Source organism: Mytilus trossulus, chromosome 8 (genome assembly GCF_036588685.1).
Source record: "Mytilus trossulus isolate FHL-02 chromosome 8, PNRI_Mtr1.1.1.hap1, whole genome shotgun sequence".
NCBI lineage: Eukaryota > Metazoa > Mollusca > Bivalvia > Mytilida > Mytilidae > Mytilus > Mytilus trossulus.
The window spans coordinates 33712849-33738660 of NC_086380.1; the positions used below are offsets into that span (position 1 = coordinate 33712849).

A 25812-nucleotide genomic window follows, 5' to 3' on the forward strand; every position below is an offset into this window, starting at 1 on the left:
TAATAAATAATAAATAATTTGATATAAATTATTTAAATAATTAACAAAAATATTTAGTACATCATTGTTCACCTAGGTGGTTCACTTCCATTACTCCGATTTTCTCAACCAATTGAAAAAATGGACACCAAGATATATAACAAATCTTGCTTATTGTGGCATTTAACACTAAAAATCTGAATTAATCTTTTCTCACCAAGATGTGTTTTTTTCTATGCTTCTTGTGAAATAATCTTTTTTATAGCTAAAAACACTGCAAAAAATAACAAACTAATGAAGAAAAAAAGAGATACATCCAACAAATCAGAAAACCAAAATGTACATTTTAACAAAATAACCTTTTTTTTCTTTTTTTTTTTTAGATTCTCCATTTTTAACCTTCTGGAAATGTTTGATAACACATTGACCATAATTAAGATATCAAGAGTAGGTTTAAAAGTAAAATCGGAAAATTATGAAGTATCAATTTAGCCAACAACTTCCAGCTTTGTTGAAAATGGAGAATCTTTACAATTTAAAAAATTTTTTTTTGGTAAAAAAATATGAACATTTTTTAAAACATACACAAAAATAGTCTGAATTACATTCTTTTTGGTTTCAGTTGTATTGCACAATAATTTCCTGCAGCCACAGTTGAAGTCACCTGAAAAAGAAATATACATTCTAATATCTTTCAGAACAATATTCAATGCAAAGGAATAAGTAACTAGTTAATAAATGCACTTATGATGCATAGAACAATAGAACATTGCTTTTACTTTGCTTTGAAGTGATTCTGTAGACTGAATTTACAAACAACCAGTCTTCAGTAGCAAACAAGGGATGACAAGTAGTTGGTTGTTGTTCGACGTATTTATAGATTATCGTTGAGATGACCAATGATAATCTGTTTATCGCTTTTTTACCTATGACGACCTTGTCAATTTCAATGTCAATTTTGTTAGCAACGCCACATGGTCTCCTTAGTTTCTAGCGAGAAGCAAAAAAAAAAAGATCAAAGGAAAAATGCACAAAATAGCGACCATTTGTTGCTTACATATCATTTGGTCTCTGGGAGATAGTTGTTTCAGTGGCAATCATACCACATGATGGTCCACATCCCATTCATTATACAATGTATATACGGGGAACAATTTTAGAAAACTAGATAGTAAGATTTTCTAAGTAACTGAATAATTTTTTTATTTCCTTTATTTATCTTGATACCTCCCTTTAGATTATATCACAGTTATAGTTCAAGAAAAATTAAAGTTTACTACGTCTCAAGATCTGCATAATTAAAATATAATACTTCTTTGCATAACATTCTAGGGTATTTACATGTTCTTGGCTAAATGACTCATTAATTTATGTATTGGTTCTTACCATATTAGTCAGCTCCAATGGCCATTCTCAGCCTCAATCCTTACAGACAAGCTGATGCTAATCTGAAATATAAAGTGTTAAGTCTTACCAGAATGGTTTCAAAAGATCACTGTTACCATATGAAATTAAAAAGAAATAGGTTATATATGTGTAATAGAGGCTGAGAACATATATTAACTAGATAGCAATCCAACAAACTAAATAATTAGGTTCAATATTCAAAATTACGTTATGTTTGTACTGATAAAAAAAAAATGCGTAAACTAGAAACCAAACTCTTAGAAACTTTCAAGCCTGAACCACATAAAATTTAAAAAGAATATTTATAAAACATTTATTTTATTCGAAACTGTATACTGGCACCTACCTATATACTAGCTGTATTAGACCTCCAAGTCTTATTCCCACACCATGAAAAAATCTCACAAAAAAAAACTGAAATATATGAAAATTTACAATTTATATACTTTATATTTCAATTTCCCTGACATTTACCAAACATTATTCCAATTTCTTACTATAACATAAATAACTGTAAAATCAATATAAAAGATTAAAATCAAAAACAGTAAGTCTTAAGTTTATTGATTGAATTTTCAACTCCACAAAAATAATAATTTAAATATATTCCATTGTTTATAAAGGTAAATTATGAGTTATCTCCCATTAAATGGCAAAAATAACATTTTACATTAGCAACATCAACTCTATCATATGCCCTTAATATACAATTTTTATCAAATTACTGATTGTATAGAAAATGTTTGGCTTAATTAAACTTGCCTTCTTATTTTCTTGGTGAAGCCTCAGACTTGGTTGAAGATTTATGTAACCATCTTCCTTGGAGCTGCTGCCATGGCTACTTTTCATGCTTTTCAACATAATTCTTTGTGATAACCAGTTCACTGAATCCATTTTAATATTCCAATGTCCTTTCCGTTGTATATAATCCAATATACAATTGTCCAAAGAATGTTCCAAAGCATCTCACAATATTTTCTTTTTACATTCATGGCAGCATGGAAGTAATTCTCAATATAAAAAATAATTGTTTGAACTCATACATAAAACAGTAAAAATATCAGATGTGCTTTTATACATGTAACTTGAATTTTGAAAATTGACCAAATGTTGTTTTTTAAATACCCACAATTTCTCTTTCCATTTTTATTTAGAACTATGTTTACATTTTTTTTATTTACATAGCTCAAATTATTGCTCTTATATTAGTTAGCAGACATCTGATATGTAAATACCTAAAAAAAGAGGTTATAAAAAAAGAACAGAATATTTATTGGCTAACACCTATAAATCACAAATATTTTTTTAATATTTTGGAGCATAGTTTAATAAAATTTCCCTTGTTTTAAGTTTCTCTTCACACACATCATAAGTATGAAAATAATTCTACAAAAATTTATCATAGCCTGAAGTAGCTCAGTTGTGCAAGTTCATATTTTCCATCAACAAAGGAGAATGGTCTTTACTGAAATTTAAATATATGGAAATATAAAAGGTCAAACATTTGTGATGACGATTAACCTTAATCAATTTGCATGCTCATCATGTGAGTTCTAAACAAAAATTGTTACATTCTTACGAAGGTTTAAATAAAAATCTCCTAATTCAAGAATAGAAAAAATTATAACTGCAGGAGTTGATTACACAAACGAGTACTGTCTGTAAATTTTAATAAAATTTCACAAATTTCGGGAAAATGGGGGGAAATTTCTCAACCAGTTTCATACTAGGAATAACACAACTTCAACGTGAGTGCAATCTTCCTTTGAAGTTTCAATGGTAAAAGAAACGCTGATAATATAAAATACAAATATAATACAAAATAGTGGTATGTTGTAAGAAATCTTTACATTTAGGATAAAATTTAGGATGAAATATTGTAAACTCAAAAAATCCTGTTTCTTTAAATTAAAAAATAATTGTCCAAATTCAAATTCCATGTAATAAAATCATTAAACTAGAATAGTTGAAGGAAATAGTTTCAAAATTTACAATTCAAAAGTAACATTTTTGTTCCCAAATTAAGTTTGATACATGAACCATATTAATCGGTGATGTCAAAATTTGTTTTTCATAAGAATGCTTCCAAAAAACTTAAGAGAAGAGAAATCACTGATATCTTGACATTAATATAGATGGACTGACACAAGGTAAACTTTGGGAATGACTGGTTCCTTAAATGGAGGATAACAATCAGAACTAGCTCTGTCAATACACAAGACAGGAAACACCTCTTTTCTGCCATTTGGAAACAAATCCCATGTAATAACGTAAATAGTTTTTTCCATCTTCAAATGATAAAAAAGCAATTATTCTCCCCCAGGGGTGGTTCCAGCCATTTTTAAAGAGATGGGGCTCCCACCCAGGATAAAAGGCAGGGTTCAAACTAGGTTCTGTTCTCATTTAATTGCAACCAAAAAAATTGTACAGGTTCTGCAGATCCCAGTGTCTCGCTTACTTTTGCTGTTAATCCCAGGCTCAACAAAAATGAGGGGGGGGGAATATCAATAAAAATATTCCTCTCAGACTATCATTTGATTGTAAGAAGCTTCTGTCCAAGTTTGGTAAAAATCCAGAATAGTTTATGAATCTAATAATTGTTTTAAAAACTTTAACTTCAGAATATAAGGTTAACTAAGTCCATTAATAAGCAAAATACGGAAAAACAGGAAATAAGTTTTAACTATTTTTTGTCTAGATACTAGCTTTTGATCATAAACAAGCTTCTATCTAAGTTTGTTACAAATCCAGAATTTTTGAAGAAAGTTATTAAAATTTTAAAAACTTTAGTGAATGTATTGTATCCTGGCATTTATAAGTAGAATATGGAAAAATTAATTTGTTTCATTTACAAAATTTACTTCTGGGTACTATCTTATGATCATATACAAGCTTAGGTGGAAGTTTTAGAAATCCAGAATAGTTTTAGAAAGTTATAAAAATTTCAAAAAACTTAAACTAAAGAGTGAATTTTTGTGATCGCCAATGATGACGCTGCTGACAGAATGTAGGATGGCCAAGTCTCATGTTTTTTTCAATTAAAGTTGAAGGCTCGACAAAAAGTATTAATGGTTTAAAAAGAATGTTAAATAAAATTTGTTGAATAGTGTTTAATCAAATTTTGCAGAGGTACATGCTTCCAATTGGCTTCCCTCAGAGTTACATGCCTCTAATTGGGACCGCGCTGCCAGGGGTACTGCTTCTAATTAGCTTTAGCAGACAGAGGTATATATGTACTGCTTCAAATCAGCTTCGCAACAAGACAGAGGGTATGTGCTCCCAATTAGCTTCACTAAGAGGTACATGCTTCCAATTGGCTTCGCTCAGACAAACGTACTGCTTCCAGTGTCGAAATGGTACGGTATGCAAGTCTGTACTATATCCAGCCTAGTAAATGGTACATAATTGCAAGTCAAATGTCGTCCAAATATACAAAAACATATTTTATTTAACATTCTTGATCTAGTTTATTTTCGCATCTACCTTCACTCTCCTATTTATAATTTATCCTGATGGTGACATTGTGAAATGCAAATTATCATTACAGGATTCTGCAGTTCCCTATAGTGTCAATCCTGATGAAGGTGCCATAGGATCCAAAATATGGCTATCTTATCAAATTCACTTTAGCAATCCCTTAATTTTTTTTATTATCTTTTGATTAAAAGAAGCATGTCCTAGTTCTGTCAAAGTTTGGTAAAAATCCAGAATAGTTTATGAATTTAATAAATATTTTAAAAACTTTAACAGCAGACTGAATGTTATGTTAACTTGAAGAAAAACTAAGTCAGTTATAAGTGAAAAATACAGAAAAATGGAATTTTATTTTTACAAAATTTACTTCTGGGTACATGTACTATCTTATCATCATAAACAAGCTTTGGTCCAAGCTTGGTACAAATCCAGGAGAGTTTAAGAAAGTTATCAAAGTTTTTAAAACTTTAACCACAGAGTGAATGTAATATTTCCCAGGAGAAAAACTAAGTCCAGTTACAAGTAAAATACGAAGAAATGGAATGTTATTTTTACAATATTTACTTCTGAATACTATCTTATGATCATTTACAAACTTCTGTCCAAGTTTGGTATAAATCCAGGATAGTTTAAGAAAGCTATTAAAATTTTAAAAACGTTAACCACAGAGTGAATATTTGTGGACGATGCCAATGACGGAATGTAGGATCGCTATGTGTCACTTTTTCAACTTAAGTCAAAGGCTCGACAAAAGGAGGATCCAACCTCTCCAGAACTCCCACCCTCTGAATCTACCACTGCCCCTAAAGTATGGTACATGATCTAATTTGAACCTGCTTAGTTATAAAAAAGAAGATGAGGTATGATTGCCAATGAGACAACTATCCACTATCCACTAAAGACCAAAATGACACAAACATTAACAATTATAATATGTTTAAAGTGAATATTGTATGCAATTTTTAAAAGAAATATAAGGGGAATTTCGAAAAGAAATGTCAAAATCTTGTCATGATGAGTAATTGTTAAATGTGACGAAAAAGTTAAAATTAAAAATAGTTGTTAATTATGTACTGATAATTATAAACCAAATAGTTATACCAAACATTTTTAAGAATTACACTGATTTTAGAAAAATATGATGCCGAATGGACAAATGTCATTTTTAGAAATTTCTTAATTAAATTAAATTTGAAACAAGTTATCTCCCTTGCTTAAAAGTAAAAGTTTTCAGCTGTGTAAAGACAAAGCAAAGAAACAAACAACTATTTCGCTTAAATACAACATTCGAGGCTAATTGATGAAACTTGATTACAAATATTTTTCAACCAAATGTGAATACTGTGGATTCCTTATTATTGACAGTTTTTTTTATTATTATTATTCATGTGAATGACAAATTTTAGGTTTTCACAAAATTATTTTTTGGGGGATTTGTATGGAGAATTTGTAAAATGTCTGAATGAAAGCATATTATTGGGGGTTAGAGTTAAAAATGAACCCAAGAATGATATATTTGAAGCAAAATAATTAGATACTTCTGTTTAATACTAGGGATTTTTATCTAAATAACTCTGGGAAATGATGATAGTTTCAGATAAATAAGAATGAAGGTTTAAGGGGGGTATTTGAAATGATTTAAATACTTGTTCTTCCCACTTGGTCAAAGCATTAAGTGAATTTAATTTAAAAGGTAGATTATAATTTTGAAATGTTACTTTTACTTCACCATTATCTTGTTAGCAATCAGTGCTTTTAAGAAACAGATACCCTGAAATAATTTTGATGACGCTTAAGTATATAACATTTTGGGTAATTTTTCACAATAAGGTATTTGAATTCAATCTAAGATACAAATATATTTTTAATATTTTGGTTTCCAATACATCATAATATGTCAAATATAATTTAGAATTTGATTAAAGACCTTTGTTTTTGACATTGTTTCGAAAATTATAAAACTTTTTTACAGATTTAAGCTCAAAATTATAATTTTTTTAATACTTAAATTACCAAACAAATATCAAATATTTTCATTTCAGAATTACATATAAAGATTCCCTCAAAAGCAGAACACCATATCCTGAACACTTGAAAACCATGACACCATTCAAAGAACCAATGAAAAAACAAAAGAAACAACCAGACCCTAGCAACTGCAAGCTACTCCAAAGAGAAACTATGTTAGTAATAGATAAGAAACGCAGCGCTCTGAGCTCAATGTATTTCTGAAATGGTCATTTGATATTTGCTTAGTCTTCAAAAAAAAAATCAAGATGAACATTAATGTTCAGCTATGAAACTTTAAATGCAGATGACAAACTTTAATTTAGTTTCAAGTACAAATGTACTGTTATTCTCCAATTTGACAATCAAGATGTATTGAAAACAGTAAAATATTTAGGGAAGTTGTTAAATTACAAAACTGAAATTTCAGTTTTATCATTTAAACGAGTGTATCACCAAAAACTGCATGAATTGTTTTGAAAATTTCAACCACCCGAAAGCACTAACAATGCAAACAAGACAATGTTTAAAAATGTTTTATAAATATCTGTTGATCATTTGATCCAAGGACCTTAAACTGTTTTACAACCTAATAAACCTCATCCTAAGTTATTTCAACTATCACCCTTTCTGCATTGATCAATTTGATAAAGAAATTAAATAAATGGGCGTTCCACTCTGGGTTAATCTCCAACCTCTTTTTTAGCTTCAAATGTTGTTGCATATATAAGTATGGAGATTTGTCACATTGGCACTCATACCACATCTTCCTATATATATCAATTTAACTATTGAAATTGATGGGCAAACCATTTTGCTGCATTTCAGAAGAAAATCTTGTTCAATGGTTAAATAGTGTTGTAATCAAATTAAATCAATCTTCTTCCACGGTTTTATCATTTAATATCCAGTTTTTAATGTATATTATAATTTGTATGCCTGAATCTTTTTTTGAGTTTTTTTCGGTCAAATTTCTAACTTGGTTGTTCACATGAAATGCTTAATAAAAATCTCTGTCATTTATGTATTCAAGCTGAATATGTTCTCAAATAAAATACTTTTTGGTAATTTTTAAATATGAAATGAAAATTATTCCAGAATCCACCGACAAGAATCAAATAAGTACCACTTGTATTTATATCGGCATATTTATCTTAATATTTTTAAATTATGAGAAGGTGTCCATGGCTTTAATTAATCAAATTATTATTTGGCTACAGTTAAAAATTATTGGATGAAAACTTTTACAACAACAAAAAAATGCTCGACATAATCTTCCAGAATCGTTGATGGTGAATGTTTGGGATAATCATAAATATTTTTTTTTATTACAATATCAACTAATTTCAGAAATTCAAAATCTTATTCAATTAATCTGAACCAAACCATATTTTCCCCAATTACTAAATACTTTGCAGACATATCTTAATTTTCAAGCAGTTTTTTACCACTTCCCAAGGGTAAAATATACATGAATTTGATCTTGGCATAGTGTACCTGAATTTTACTTCACAAATTTAGAGCAAAATTGCATCATTTGTTGAAATACCATATCGTATTGATACCCTTATTTTATACAACTTGCCTCCCCTTCTAATTTAGTGAATTTTTATTTCGCTACTCAGTGGCAGAATCCAGAACTTTTCATGAGGGGGCCCCCTCTAGTCATACTACAGTGATTCCTTATATAATCAACCAAAAGGAGTATGTTCGATAAGGTCCTAAAATGCTTAAGTTTCAAATTCAGATTAATCGACCAATATCACGATAAATTACAGCTAATCCATTGACTAGCTAGGATATACACAATTTTGTTGGAAATTTTACGTTTCTGCGTTTCATTATGACGTCACAAGTTGAACTCATATTGATTTTCACGAAAAAATCAATGAAAATGGGTAAATTTCCATAGATTATTGGACAGGAAATATAGAGCGCATACGTCGACAACAAAGATCTTTTAAAATAATGTTTGTGAAGACATTTCACACGTCTTATTTGAATCTTAAGCTTGTCGACGCCTGCGCTCTATGTTTCCTGGTCCTTCATTTGGTTGCAATCTGGCTTATTTTGACAAATTTCACCAAAATCCCTTATTTTGACCTTTTTGGGATGTAAAAATTAACGTGTTAGAAGTAAACTTTGACAAAAACAGTTCTGTGTAACTTTCTAACATGTCTTTAAGGCAACTTGAAACAGTTATTGTCTTGTTACTATGAACTTTATAATTGGGGCCAAATATGGTTCTTACCGAACTTACTCCTTTACCAACAAAAGGGGGGGGCAAGGCTCCCTGGATCCACCTATGCTACTGTCATTCAAGATATCAGTGTTTTCATGTAAACCTGAATCATAATTTGTCATTTTACCTTATATTTTCTGTAAAAAACAATACATTATTATATTCTGGAACAGTTCAATTGTAAAAACTCTTAGAAGCATATCTTAATTTTCTAAAAAAAAAATATAGAAATTTTTTATTTGTAATCTTTTATTTAACACATTTATTAATTTGGTTATGCATGAAAAAGGTTTGAACATTTATTTTCATATTCGTTGATTAAAGTAAATTAACATTTCCAATAAAAAAAAAATTATTCAAGAAATTATTTACTAATTATTTTTGATAGTCCAATGGAATTTTCAAAAAATTACAATATGTAAAACATTTTGAAGAAAGAGATGAAGTACACATAAAAATTTCATGTTGCATTTTGACAATTTTTGATAGAATAAATGCAGCACAGAATGAAAAAAAAAACATTTTACTTACACAAGTAGTAGATAAGTTAACATATCAAATACTTGCTAACATTCTGTGGTGTCTGAGATCACCCTTTTTTTTGTTTTGGTTGGTGCTTGGTGTCAGATCATTCCTGGTCTTTGGTAAGGTTGTTGTGCCTGAAAGCATCCCTGATCTTTGGAAAGGTTGGTGCATGGTGTCTGAGATCATCCCTGGCTATTTAGTTTAGTTGGTTGCATGGTGCCTGAAAACCTCTTAGGTCTTTGGTTGGGTTGGTGCTTTTTGCCCTAGTTCATGTCTGTTCTTTGTTTTGGTTGGTGCTCAGTGCTGGAGATCATCCCTGGTCTTTGGTTGAATTGGTGCTTGAGAATCTCTCAGGTCTTTGAATGGGTTGTTGCTGTATAATATTTTGTTGTCAGTGTAGACAATTTTCCGTCACTTTTTTTGGTTATGTGTTGTCTTTTTTCACCACATGGTTTGAGATTGTACATCTTGTTGATCAAAATATCTGACTGTTTTGTTTGAATTTTGAGGATAGTAGTAAAAATACTATTAGAGATATGCTATTCCCAGATGTTCCAGGACATGGATACCTTCATGATTACACTGTGTGTGCTGCTTCCTTGAAAAAAGGTGAAAACAAGATGTCTCATGTTAAATTTTGTGAGGTAGGATATTTCTCGTGTTCCAGGGTGTTCTCAAATTACACCAGTTAATACTTCTGATTGATTTGTTCTGTGGTTTTACCTCATTGACAAAAATACACAGAGACAAAAATAATAAATACTGCATACATATACATCTTCGTAAGAACTCTGAAATAGATATGAAGAAGAAAGATTAGTTATTTGCACTTCCATAAAAGAAATCTACATGCCACTCTTCTTCTGTCACAACATAGCCAAACTCTAGGGTGTATGACTGAGGTTGCATCTACAACAAAAACAAATTTGTAAATTATTAGTGTTTGAGAATGTTGGTGTCACTTCCATCAAATGAGTCCATGACTGAAACATCCTCTCGGCTGCATCTGCAAAAACAAATCTGTAGTGTCGTGGAGAACGTTTTTGTCACTTTCATCAAACGGGCCCTTTAACAAGCTCATGGTAGAGTGATCTTGTTACTATTGTATAGTGCTGCGGAAACTCTGCGCTACCCTCCCTGGCCTAGTACAACGGAGTCTATCCAACGTCTATGACTGTAACATCCCACTGCTGCAATCTGCGAAAAACAAAATAATAGAATTAATAATCTGTTGTTGAACTCTGAAATGAAATAAAAATACATATACAACATTACACATATAAGAAAAAAATCAATTAAACTTTATTTTATTTTCTTTGAGGTAAATTTCAAAAATTAAATACATATTTTTTTAATTTAACTTTGGTATCTTCCTTTTTTTTATGTAGCTCTTGTTGACCATTATACCAGACTGTTTTAACTATTAGAGGTATTGTATTTCTAGAAGTTCAAGGACATGCATACATTCTTGACTACACTGTGTGCTGCTTCAATGAAAAAAGGTGAAAATAAGATGTTGTGTTAAATTTTTATGAGGTAGGATATTTTTTGTGTTCCAGAGTGTTCTCTCTCAAATTACACTAGTCAAACTTATTACTTCTGATCGATGTACTGTTCTTTGGGTTTTAACTCATTGACAAAAATACACCAAAAGACAAAAAATAATAAATATTTTATACCTATGCATCTTTGTAAGAACTCTGAAATGGATATAAGAAGAAAGATTAGTAATTTGTCACTTCCATAAAAATGGACATACAGAAGTCTATATGCCACTCTTCTTCTGTCACAACATAGCCAAACTCTAGGGTGTATGACTGAGGTTGCATCTACAACAAAAACAAATTTGTAAATTATTAGTGTTTGAGAATGTTGGTGCCACTTCCATCAAATGAGTCCATGACTGAAACATCCTCTCGGCTGCATCTGCAAAAACAAATCTGTAGTGTTGTGGAGAACTTTGGTGTCACTTTCATCAAATGGGCCCTTTAACAAGCTCATGGTAGAGTGATCTTGCTACTATTGTATAGTGCTGCGGAAACTCTGCGCTACCCTCCCTGGCCTAGTACAACGGAGTCTATCCAACGTCTATGACTGTAACATCCCACTGCTGCAATCTGCGAAAATCAAAATTATAGAATTAATAATCTGTTGTTGAACTCTGAAATGAAATATAAATACATATACAACATTACACATATAAGAATAAAATCAATTAAACTTTATTTTCTTTCCTTTGAAGTAAATTTCAAAATTAAATATTTCTTTTTTAATTTAACTTTTACTTTATTTTCCCACAAAATTTAGCTTTGTAAATGTTGTAAAAATACACAAATTATTAGTCTGTTTCTTTTGTTACCTTTTCTGAAGTTGGACACAGACTTCTTTTTAATGAGTTTTACGGTGCAAATTGCTGTGTTTGTTTTTTCTACATTGGCTCATAGAGGTATAAGTGTGGGTTGAGATCTCTCAAAACATGTTTAACCCACTGCATTTTTGCACCTGTCCCTTGTTAGAAGCCTCTGGACCTTGTTAGTCTCGTAGGTTTTTTAATTTCAGTTCATTTTAATATATGTTTGAGTTTAGTATGACATCCACTTTCACTGACCTAGTGAACATTTTTGTGTAGGGGTCAGCTGAAGCCTGCCTCCAGATGCTGGATTTTCTTACTGAGTTGAAGAGTCATTAGTTGATTCGGCTGTTTTTTGCTCTTTGGTTGGGTTGTTGTCTCAGACATAATTCTTTTGTATAAGATTTGTACTTTGCAAATAATTGCACTCAAGTGAGTAAAAAATTGAAGCAAAAACATTTGAGTTTTACCACTGAAATAATATTTTTTGTTGGCAAAACCGTTTTATTTTGACATTCTGTTCTTTTTATTATCTGAGCAATCATCTACTACAATGGTTCTTATTAAATGTTGTATGCATACAGACCAAAATGAGGTTGAATTGTGATTTTGGGAAAAAAAATGAAATCAGCAATGCTTTTCAGATCATTTATACCAATTTAACTATAAAAATGACTGTTAATAATTACAAGTCATTTCTTCATTATTCCACTTTTATTAATATTTATAAAAAAAACAAAGTGCTGTTATTGTTTATCTAAATCATTGCAAATGCCTCTTTAAGTGATAAATTATCTAAATGTAATTTTTTTTAAGCAGAAGGTGGCTAAAATACACAAGATAATGATAATTAAGTAATTTTTATAACAATTTGAAGCTCCTACCTAAGCTTAGGAATTTGATGGTTTCTTTAATGTTTTTTGAGTGAAAGTGACAAGCTCCAGGGGAGGATCCAGCCATTTTAAAAAGGGGGGTTCCCAACCCAGAGTAAAGGGGGGGAGGGGTGGGGGAGTCAAACTATATGCTCCCATTCAAATGCATTGATAGGCCCCAAAAAAGGGGGGTTCCCAACCCAGATTAAAAGGGGGGGTCCAACTATATGCTCCCATTCAAATGCATTGATGGGCCAAAAAAAAGGGGGGTTCCAAATTCCAGCCCCCCCCCACCCCTGGATTCACCACTGAGCTCATTGTGTAAAAGGCATATTCTATTGTGCAAACCATAAGCCTTGCTATCAACAATAAATTTGGTGAAAACTTTATCAAAAATACAAGTCAAATCTTCTTATCACTAAAAAAAGGTTATATTGCCTTTTGTTCAAACTCATTTACACTCTGACGAAACTAAAAAAAAATCAGTCAAAGTCAATCAAATGTTTAGCATTGACAATGCATATAACATTTCAATGGAACTAACGTACATAAGGTTCTTTGTGACTCAAGAGGTGAAAGCCCATAAAACTACTAACAATGACCAAATGCTTTCCATGTCTCCAACAAAGTTGTCACTAGTACCATTCAACTTCAATCAACATTGTGTTTGTCTTAGTCAAAGTCAAAGTGCAGTGCTAGTGAAATTGTCTCAACAGAGTAGAAATGAGTAAAAAATGTTTTTGAAGATACTTGAACATTTATAAAATTATATTTATTTCAAGATGTAGGACACACGTTTGGACATTTTAGTGTGCTGATTAGGGTCTCCATGCTGTGGTATTTTGTTAGAAGAATGGCATCCTACATCTTAGTCTTGGAATTTATTTTGAAAAATGAAGAAAAAAATCTTTTGTTGATTGTAAGCATGGCAAAAGGCAAAACAATTTCTGTATTTCTTTTATCTAAGTTATCAATTATATATGTGAGGGGGATAGGACCTATATTGGGACTCAGGAATCTGGTATTTTAAAGCACAGGATTTAGGGATTGACCCCTTCAGGATAAAGTTTTTTTTTTTAATTTCTTGATGTCAGGATCTAAATTTATTTAAATTTCGAGAGCTCAGGATTTTGTGTTTTTAAGGCCGGGATTTCTGGATCAGGACCCCTCTTTAAGTTTTCAGAATTATTCCATGTGGTCAGAGTTATCTCCCATTGATCAAACAACTCCATATTTACTTACATTGTTAAATTTTGAAAAATGACCAGAGCAACTGAATTAATTCTAAAGACCATTCAGGTAGTGGCCATTTTCCTCAATGATAAGAGTGACATTTTTCTCTTGTTGGGGAGTCAAGATTTCCATTATTTTTTTAAACCATAAATTGGCTTATTTAAAATTTGAAACCCCTCAATTTGAAAAGTTTTCTGTATGAAATTTTGTCGTTAAATGGTTAGGCATTGCACAAAACAGGCTCAAGCTTTATTTAAAAAAAAAATTCACCCTGCAACATGCTCATGTGCTTAGGTCAGATATTTGTGTGTATGTAAGTTATTTGTCAGTCTGTTCATTTTATTCACAAATATTTTAGACTTTGGATGATTTACAAGTTCACGTATTGTATAAACATCAGACTATAGTTGAAACCTCTAGATGGTTTGGTTATTTATTTTCCTTTGGTCACTGTCTTGTTGGTGTATACCCTTGATCCCCCATTTTCCATAATGATGCTTAATATTTAACCAACAATAAGAATACTCACCAAGTATAATTTAAGATGAGGTTCTTACCATACTCTTTGGTAACCCCAAATATACTTAATACATTGCTTACTCTTCAAGGTCATACGGTTCTTCTTTCTGCTCAGTTGTTTGGTCCCTACAAAATATCATTTTATTTTAATATATGAAAGGATTGAAACTCAAAACTGTATTGTTCATCCTTTTTTAATAAAATGTTTATTCAGTCACATGTTTTCCTTGGTACATCTCCTTTAATCAATGCCATATTTCACCTCATTTCTAATATATTTATTTCAAGAAAGATAAAATTAAACACCACTATTATCCTATAAAACAAACCTCAAAATTTTAACCAATACATACCTGAGTAATCATTTCCAATGCTGTAAAGCTTCATCATAAACTGATTGATGAAATGCAGCTGGCTGATTTTCTAATCATTGTAATGTTGACTATAGTCTGATTCTCTAATCATTGTAATGTTGACTCTAGTCTGATTTTCTAATCATTGTAATGTTCACTGTAGTCTGATTCTCTAATCATTGTTATGTTGACTATACAGTCTAGGTGTCTGTAAGTCTTCACATTTCTCTGGTTCAACAATTCATCAAAATAAGACTGTTGCATTTTGTGGATAATAGTCTTGTAAATTCTCTGAAAAACCAAATGTAATTAACTTTTATATAAAAAATGTATTCAGAAGGTATTGCCAACAAATTCAGTTGGTACACTGTCAGTCTCCTAGACATATACATGAATGTGTCCCCTATTCCTGTTGTTGTAGGTAGATACTATTTGGAAGCAATACCTGGTCAAGTTACATGGATCTTTCAACTTGAAATGCATGATATATTTGCCACAGGGGGTTATGCACCCACAACCAATCATGAATTTTACCATGGTTACAGAACTTATAGTTACAGTTCGATGATGTTTATACAAGAGTAAAAGCTTGAAAACATAACAACTCTAATAAATCAATAAACTTAAAGAAATGGGGTAAAGTCATCATATTGTAATTTCACATGCAACATGAAAAATTAGTGAAATCATTCAATTCTCCAAAAGTAATTTTCTGGAACTTTTAAAATCTAAAATCCAACACAGATCACTTTGAATCAATTAATTGCCTTAAAATTCTTTCAAACATATTTCATGTCCCCTAATATTCTAATGAAACAAGAATGTGTCCATAGTACACGGATGCCCCACTCACACTATAATTTTCCATGTTCAGTGGACCGTGTAATTGGGGTCAAAACTTTAATTTGAAATTAAAATTAATAAGATCATATCATAGGGAACATGTGTACTAAGTTTCAAGTAAATGTGACTTTAACTTCATCAAAAACTACCTTGACCAAAAACTTTAACCTGAACTTTGAACTTTCATTTTCTATGTTCAGTGGACCATGAAATTGGGATCAAAACTATAATTTGGCATTAAAATTAGAAAGATCATATCATAGGGAACATGTGTACTAAGTTTCAAGTAGATGTGACTCAGTTTAACTTCATCAAAAACTACCTTGACCAAAAACTTTAACCTGAACTTTGCACTTTCATTTTCTATGTTCAGTGGACCATCGTAGGTGGGGCATAAAAATACCTAGGTCTTTGTCCAAGTAAAAATCAATTTAAACTGATTTGGCTTCTAATTCTAACCTATTGATCACACGACCATATATCGGTTCAAATTCTAACCTTTTGATCACATGACCATATAGGTGTTACACAACAATCTACTCATTTCACACTTTAGTAACTGGCTGTGCAGAAAAATATCTACTGACAAAGGACATACTGCAAATAAATTATGTAACTGAACTTTACTCAGATCAATAACAAAAACGTGAAAAAAGTGTTAAAACAATTAAGAGAAAACCATGTACATAATATTTATTACCACCAAAACGGCTGCAAGTAAATCGAGGATCAAGGACAATATAATGGAGAATCAAGTCTTCTACTTTTTGAATTATGGCTTTATCATCTTTATAAAATACAAACAGACTGCATCTACTATAAACTTGAAAACTGTAAACTTGAAATATAATTCCATGTATCAGTAAAATACGAAAAAGTAAAATAAATATTTTCAAATAGTTGAGCAAAAATATGCCATCTGCATTTTCAGTTGGTGCAACCTTTTCAAACATCACGATACTTGCTACAGCATCGACTCAGGCACTTGTTTTGTAGTAACCAGTGCATGCTCTAGTTTATTTTTTTTTATTTATTCCGATGTCAATGAACACGATTGATTGTTGGTTACTTGGTGTCCAGTGGCAAATATTTCATGCATATTCAGGACGATCAATGAACACGAGCCAACTTATTAAATTTCATCAGATAGTCTTCTATATCATATCTTAATTTTTCGAAAAAGATTTCAAAAGTCGTCTTTTGATCCATATTTTTAATAATGAAAATAATCTGGGAAAATACCAAGGGGTTAATATCTACCTTGAGTATGTGTGGTTTCACAAACAGTTCAAATCAAATCTTTTGCTTCTGTAAACTGCATGTGTCCATCTTGTTCGTTTGAAGACAAAGTGCTATTTGAAACACTTCGGCGGGAAGTTTTCCACTGGTCAATAATGAAGGGTCTAAAAACTCCAAACCAATGAAAACTCACAAGTAAGACACACCCTCGGTATTAAAACTGCTCACAAAATTTATTTGACAATAAAATTTAGATCTCAAATCGAGCATAAAAAGGTGTGATAATACATTTGATATAAAAATGACTTGTAAAGATCTTTTTTTATCCTAAAGACTCATGAAATTAAGAGACCGTGGCATTTTATACATAAACAGTTACAAATAATAAATAAGAAACAACACGAACTCCATTAAAAAAGTTACAATTAAATATGTATCATAATCTAGTTGTTCTTTATCACTTAGATCACATTTTTCCCCCAGATCCATCAATAGAACAAACACTACCAGCTTCAATTGGCAACTTGTGACTTCCACATCTAAATTTATTAATAGTATACATCATTTCAGGTGGGGAAACAGAGAGATATTTCTCAAAACCAAATTCAGTCTTACAATTCTATAATTAATACACTTAGGTGAGTTAAATATTTGTGCTTTCCAATTTTCAATAAATTTTTCATGAAGAAACTGTTTAACTTGTCTTGACAGAATAACATTTCTTTCCATAGTTTGGTTATTCCTACAATGATTATAACCACATTCAAGTAAAATTTCGTTGATACATGGTAACCATTTAGAGTGATACACATCATCTTCGTCAAGTCTATATAACATATCATATCGTGCGTGATATTTTCTTTTTTTTACCATTTAAAATAAGTTGCAAAAAGACAACCATTCTGGCTTTAATACAAATAGGCATAGGTTCTCTACCAAGCTCTCCATAAACAATACAATTTGGAGTACATTTTTTAATCTTCAAAATATACTTGCAAAATTCTATTGCAAAGATTAAATAATTTCATTGTTTTCGTAACCCCACACTTGAGCATCATACAACAATATAGGTGCAACCATTGCATCAAATATTTGTAACAAAATATCAACTGGTAAACAAAGCCTTCTCGCTTTACACAATGCATAGAGCATGGCCTTCCTAGCCTGTTAGACTAGCCGAGCTTTATTTTTTGAAAGTGTACCTTTTCTTAAAAAAGACTGTTCCCAGATATTGAAAATCTTCTATAACAACTATTTATTCATTATTATATAAAAACTGAGTATTCTCACACTGCCTATTTTTGAAAGTAGAATAACATTGGTCTTAGTTACATTGACTTTAAGTTTCCAGGTCTCACAATATAAAAACATCACATTTAGACTTTAGTGCAGATTGCAATTCAGCTGCCAGATTCTGCAAAAATAACAGTATCATCAGCATATATACTAGTCAACAAAAGAAACGATACACGACTTTAGAATAAAATTTATCAAAGAGTATTAAAATTTTAACAAAATGAGTTACACTATTTCCAAAGGCTTTCATTTGCAATGTATGCAATTGTGATAATGAAAATCAAAACCTTTCGGAGAGTACCTTAATTCCATGTAAACGATCATAGGGTGCAAATTATTTTTGTGGAAAGTTTGACACAAAATCGTCACACAATTTTCTAAGTACCAAATAGAATTATCAAATTCGTTTAAAAAATATTCATAACGCTAATCAAGTTAATATGTTCATGTTGTAACTAATTATATATATAATGGGTTGAATTGAAAAAAAATGGGTAAAAAATGTGTTTATGAAATCTCATAAAATGCAAAAAAATAAATTGTTTTCGTCTCAAATCAATGTTTTAGATATGAAAACAACACACTGTAACTTTAGAACCTTTCGGATTAGTTTTAAGATTGTTAACGTTCTATTTAATTTCACTTTACACATACAGTCAATGGTAAATCAATTGATAATGTTTACATTTTAACGATTTCTTGTTGGGCAGAACTTTGCTTTACAAATAAACAAAGAAACTGTACGATTTTTAAAAAAGAATTAATGTCAAACATTGTCTTTATTGTCATTGAAAGGTTGACATCATTAGTTAGAACTTCTGTTTTTAAAATTGTTGTTTTATGTAAATTTTGTCAAAAAACTTGAATTTCGCAAAATGACGTCACGAAAGCCCCAAAAATTCTTTTTTTTTAAACGGATTTATATTTTCATGGTCATTTAATATCACTACCTTCAATATTGGTCCTATAAACGAGAAACTTCATCTTTAATTTGAAAAAAGTCTTGTATCGTTTCTTGTGTTGACTAGTATAGAGGGGGCGCAAGGGGGGTCCCCATAACAGCAAAACAGTGAATTGATTTGGTGAAAAACAGATAACAAGGAATTGAAATAGGATAATAACAGATAACAGTAAATGAAATATGAAAATAATTCTGTCTAGGACCAATCCAGTAGATGACTCGTAGATCTTAGTATATAACTTGTGGTATGGACCTAGAAAATTGTAATTTGTGTAAACAAGACGTTTAATTCGGCCGTTGAGGCAGTTCTGCCTTGGTTGATTTTTTTCCGCAACTTGTACAATAAGTTATAGTATGGATGTTGAATTTTCTGAACGAAATTACTAGTTTCTGTTTTTGATATACGGATATTTTTAATCAAGGGCATTCGAGGGATCAATTTTTAATGATTTAGGTTTTATTTTTTTATTTTTGAAAGTAGTGCAGCCAGTGACACTTTATTATCAATTTGATTTTTAGATTTTTTATTTCTGAAAAGCAATATACATTTATATACATTTGTACTTTACAAGTAATAAAAAAAAACATTGATGCACAATATATTTTTTTTTATTTAATGACCTCATGATAAAACATACTTATAAAATACAAAAATACCCAGATCAGTGGAGGGTGTCTTCAACCTATGTCAACATTTGATAAAAACATATTCAATCTATGCCTACAAACAAAATACAATAGGTGTTGTTATAGCAATTATTAATTAATAAAAGGTAAAATACAGTCAGTATATTTAAGCATTAAAAATACTCTTTGAAATTTCAGAAACAAAAATAAAGTATTTGGAAAATTGTGTTGTAGTAAAAATGGAATATTTTTTTTTCTAAAAAGACAAAAATTGTTAAAAGAATCCTTGATACTAGCAAAATTGTGTTGAAAAAAATAAAAAAATAAAAATGACAAAAAAAAAGACCATCTTTCTGAAATTAAACACTTAAATGTAACAATACTTGAGAAAAAAAGAGATAAAAGGCTATTTTATTGGTGCAAATTTTTATGATCATTTTTTTTCATTATTTTGTTGATAAAATGATGATAATGAGATAATTTGCAAAACTACTAAAAAATGAGTGTAATTTATACAAACAAACTTGTGACTATCCTAAGACAATCATTAGAAACCGCTTGTTTAGTCCTTACTTTGTGACCAACTTTAGAAAATGTCAAAATTTAGAACCACTTTGTGGAACCCACTAAGGACTAGAATAAACTTTAAAATAATTCTATGACATGTATTACTCCTGAGCTATCTTTGTGAAACTTGCACAAGAGACCAAACTTTAAGGATAACATGACACCAGTTGATTGTGCAGATGCAGCATCATATCTTATAGTATGACTTTTGAGACAATCATAATAGTAAAATTTTTCTAATTCTATGTCCAGTAGTTGTCGTTTGTTTATGTAATTTGTACGTTAAAATCAATCGGGTCCAGGACCAATCCAGTATATCTTATGATTATCCTTCGTTTTCAAATCAATTTCCTATGTGCATACATTTAGAGTAATAAAGAGCTGGTAAACTCAGTGTATGATAAATATTTCTGGTTATGGAATACATTCTTCTGCATTTATTTCCATGTTTTTCTAGAAATTCACAATTGCATGTTTGTAGTTCAATTATTGTGTGTATACTAAAAAAAAGGTGTGAGCCAAGGCTCCGTGTTGAAGGCCGTTCATTGACCTATACTGGTTTACCTTATAAATGATAATTTTTTTTTTATTATTTTTTTTTTTATCTTATTTTTTTTTTTTATAAATGATTGTTCCTTTACGCCGCATTAGCACAAAAAGGCTATATCGCGGTGAACTTTTATAAATGTTATTTGGATGGAGAGATCATGTCTGATCATTGTCAATCACACCACATCTTCCTTTATCTATATGTTAGAATTTATAGTGAACATTTATAATAGATATTTTACATGATTCAGTGCTTATTAAATACACGAGTATCAATAGTGTATTATGCCATTGTATTTAAAGAAAACTTTTTTATATAAAACTTAATATTTTTGATCATATATTTTATATTACATGTATTTATGAGAATGACACTGATATATATTTAATATGACAAGATGCTTGCTTCTTTAATAAAAATCCATAAAATTCTTCTTTTTCCTCATCACTTCATTATATTAATTTTTAGCTAGTTCTTATTTAAAAAAGAGATCCTCAACACACACAATTATAACTACATTTTCACTTGTGTTGTACTTGTAAAACCTTTATACTTTAACGGTAGGTTTAAACTGGTTGTAAATTGATTAGCCCCTGATTAATTTATGTTTTTATAACACTTTATCTGTAACAAATTATTCAACCTATGCCAACATTTTTTCATACAATTTTATACCTTAATTTCAAAATGTTGGCATAGGTTGAATGAACCCAGTGGAGACAGGACCGATGTAACTGACACATGCATGCCAGTTATTGTTATTTTGATAATAGAAATTGACTCAAGTGACAATTCTGATAGTATAATAGAAATTGGAACTAGTGAAAATTTGGATAACACCAAGTGAAACACCAATAATGCATCTTGTGTGAAATTATAGAATATGGAAAATTTGGGTACAGCATTGTAGAAGCTGTAGGATTTTTTAAAGGGTATTTGTCGAAAAATGAAACTGAAGACACATCTTTTTTCATCATTGGTTTCTGAGCTTCAATTTTCGCCATGTGAAGCAGTTAAAAAGCTTTTAAAAATATGGTGAGGGTTCTCTTTCATGTATATGAAAAGAGAGGGAGTAGCACTTATAATATAAATGCTAAAGGAAAAAGATGTTGTATAATTCCCAAAGCCATAATCAGGGACAGTGGTGTAATAGTCCAGCATTAAGATTATTATGTGGTTATTAAATAAAAAAAATCTATAGGATGGACCAATGCTTTTTTTATAACAAAATCCATACTATAAGTTATTGTACAAGTAATAAGTGAATTATAATTTGTACAAAATGCTACATGTTCACAGACAACGGAATTTATTACAAAGGATAATAATAATATATACTGGAATGGTCCTGGATCCAATTGATTTTAATAATAATGTTTATGTGATGTATGTTACTGAAATTCTTCTGCAAATACAGGGCCACCCGATATTACCAGTAGAAAGACCCCAATAGATATACATTGTAAGAAGATGTGGTAAGCGTGTCAATGAGACTATTATCCATTTAAATCACAATTTTCAATTATCTTCAATTTCTACGGAGGATTGGCTGTCAAAATGCTTACATTCCAATTTTCAATAACAGTTAACAGCAAATAGATTCTCACAATAACAGATAACAAAATAGATAATAGTCCTATAACAGCTTACAAAGAATAAGACAATAACAGCTAACAGTAAATATATTTTCAGAATAACAGATAACAAAGAATTTAAATGGCCCATAATAGCATAACAGTTAAACCCCTTGCCCCCCCTCAGTATAGTAACAAATACAATTTAACCTTCAATATCATCATTATCAAACAGCAAGTGAGAAATAGTACATACATCATTAAGACCATCATAGGCATCTGATAAGAACCATGTCAGATCATTAAGAAAAAATGGAAATATTAAATGAGAGAGGTTTTCTCCTGGTCTGACTCCTACATTTGGAGCAAAATATTCAGAGAAATTATTACCTTCTCTTATACATGATTTTGCATTTTCATACAGATTCTGTACAGCAATAAGCATTTTACCATCAATATCATTTCGTAACTTGCCATAGTTAACTATGGCAAAAATTGTTACGAAATGGTATTGATGATAAAATGCTTATTGCTGTACAGAATCTACTAACCAAGTCCGTCCGTCCGTCAGTCCTGTTTCTTGTCATCGCAACTCCTCTCAATCCGCTCAACAGAATTTCACGAAACCTTTTCAGATAATAAGGACATACTATGTAGTTGTGCATATCGACGGGAAATTGCGATTAAATTTTTTTTCTAGGAGTTATGCCCCTTTGAACTTATTTACTTTAACGTACTACTGCAACAGTTTGTCATCGCAACTCCTCTCAAACCACACAACAGAATTTCACGAAACCTTTTCAGTTAATAAGGACATACTATGTAGTTGTGCATATCAACGGGAAATTGCGATTCAAATTTTTTTCCAGGAGTTATACGCCCCTTTGAACTTATTTACTTTAATGTACTACTACAACAGTTTGTCATCGCAACTCCTCTCAAACCACACAACAGAATTTCACGAAACCTTTTCAGTTAATAAGGACATACTATGTAGTTGTGCATATCGACGGGAAATTGCGATTCAATTTTTTTTCTAGGAGTTACGCCCCTTTGAACTTATTTACTTTAGTGTACTACTGCAACAGTTTGTCATCGCAACTCCTCTCAAACCACACAACAGAATTTCACGAAACCTTTTCAGATAATAAGGACATACTATGTAGTTGTGCATATCAACGGGAAATTGCGATTCAATTTTTTTTCCAGGAGTTATACGCCCCTTTGAACTTATTTACTTTAATGTACTACTGCAACAGTTTGTCATCGCAACTCCTCTCAAACCACACAACAGAATTTCACGAAACCTTTTCAGTTAATAAGGACATACTATGTAGTTGTGCATATTGAAGGAAAATTGCGATTCAATTTTTTTTCTAGGAGTTACGCCCCTTTGAACTTATTTACTTTAGTGAATTACTGCAACAGTTTGTCATCGCAACTCCTCTGAAACTACTCAACAGAATTTCATGAAACCTTTTCAGATAATAAGGACATACTATGTAGATGTGCATATCGACAAGACATTTTTATTCATTTTTTTTTCTAGGAGTTATGCCCCTTTGAACTTATTTGCTTCAATGTACTTCTGCAACAGTTTGTCATCTCAACTCCTCTGAAACCACACAACAGAATTTCATGAAATTTTGTAGATAATAAGGACATACTATGCATGTAGATGTGCATATTGACAGGAAATTATTATTCAATATTTTTTCTTATACAATTTGTTTCCTTACACTTATTTAATTTCTCCAATGACAATGTGGGGACGTGGGGTATGTGAGCGTGCTCACTAAGGTTCTTTTATTGATTTAGGGATATACGGCTGGCGGGCATGTGTGTTCAATTACATGAAAAGCCTTGGAAGAAATATTTTCAAATTTAGATAAGTTGTTTCCTGTGACTAAATGAAGGCCAATTGCAATTTTCATGATTTCAGATATCTTCTTGTTGAGTTAACATCCTTTTTAATATTCAAAAGTGGTACTTGTACTTCTAATGTGCTTCAGTTATTTCTCTATGAACAGAAATTGTTAATTATATACTGGTATAAAAAGTTTGATTACACTAAGTGTGTTTATACGACTGCAAAATATTTAACTGTGCCGTGATCATTTATAAGAATACTATCAAAACTGTAAGTAAAACCCATAAACATACAAAAAAACTGATTCAAAGAGTATCAACACTGAAACAAACTCAAATTGCAAGGAATTTTCATGTTTTGTTTTGTCAATTTTTATAGCAAAAGAGATGAGAACATCTAAAATGTGTTAAAAATTGTTAGCCAAGTCGGAATAGCAATAACAAATCTTTGTTTCTTTAGTGTCTGGTTATGAGGATGTTGAATATCGTATCGCTAAGGTATAGAAATAGTGACATATGGACGAAAAAACGAACATTTCTGAATAACTTTCTTACAAATTTGCTTGAAAAAATAATAATTTTCAAAAACTAGCTTCTTAAGAAAAAGAAGTTGGATTATGTTCTCCCAAAATTAATTTCTAGTCTTACAGAGAAGGTGACTTATATGCTTAAATTTCATAAGATTTGTTAATGGTATCTGTGGCTCAGTGGAAAGATTACACCCGGATGATTGCGTGTTCAAACCTCACTGCCGGAGGATGAAAAGCTAAATTCCTATATTAAATTTAATTTAACTTAACTTTATTTTCAATTTCAATAAAGACAACTGAAATACATGATTACATCAAAAACAAAAATCTTAACCCCCCCCCCCCCTTTTCTCCCCTCTCTCTGTTTTTGTTACATTCTTAGCCTGGGCACTCAATAATACCAGATTTTTATTCAATATTTACTCAAAATTCTTTCCTAAAGACTCATTCTGTAAGCAGTTATGAATAGTACATCTTTAACATAAACTTGAGCCATTTATTTGACTATGACAAAAATTCTCAAAAAATCCACTATTTTTCGGAGTTTCGAGTCTTGATATTTCTACCAATCAGAGAGGTTTTGCATCTTTCTGTATAAAGTTTTCACCGATAACGTTTCCGAAAGTCTTCATGCATTAATTTAACACTAAAACTATGTTCTATGTTTGTCACTAAACGTCTGTAAAACCGCTTTTCCGCTTGAACTATACATTTTTGTCACTTTAATTCAGCATGTCACGTGACTTTTGAGAGATATCACGTGACCAAAGTAAGAATTATTTTCCTTAAATCAAG

The 25812-nt window shown here is 30.7% G+C and overlaps 2 long non-coding RNA genes across 2 annotated transcripts; both read right to left on the bottom strand.

Moving 5' to 3' along the window:
* Positions 1-504: 504 nt before the first annotated feature.
* LOC134680852 (uncharacterized) lies at positions 505-1802 on the bottom strand. The gene is made up of 3 exons (XR_010100523.1): positions 1733-1802; positions 1366-1427; positions 505-643 (listed from the first exon to the last, which is right to left on the bottom strand). It is a non-coding gene; the product is annotated as an uncharacterized LOC134680852 (long non-coding RNA).
* Positions 1803-13274: 11472 nt separating this feature from the next.
* Positions 13275-17168, bottom strand: LOC134680854 (uncharacterized). Its single transcript, XR_010100525.1, has 3 exons — positions 17065-17168; positions 14962-15252; positions 13275-14734 (listed from the first exon to the last, which is right to left on the bottom strand). It is a non-coding gene; the product is annotated as an uncharacterized LOC134680854 (long non-coding RNA).
* Between the last annotated feature and the right edge of the window lie 8644 nt (positions 17169-25812).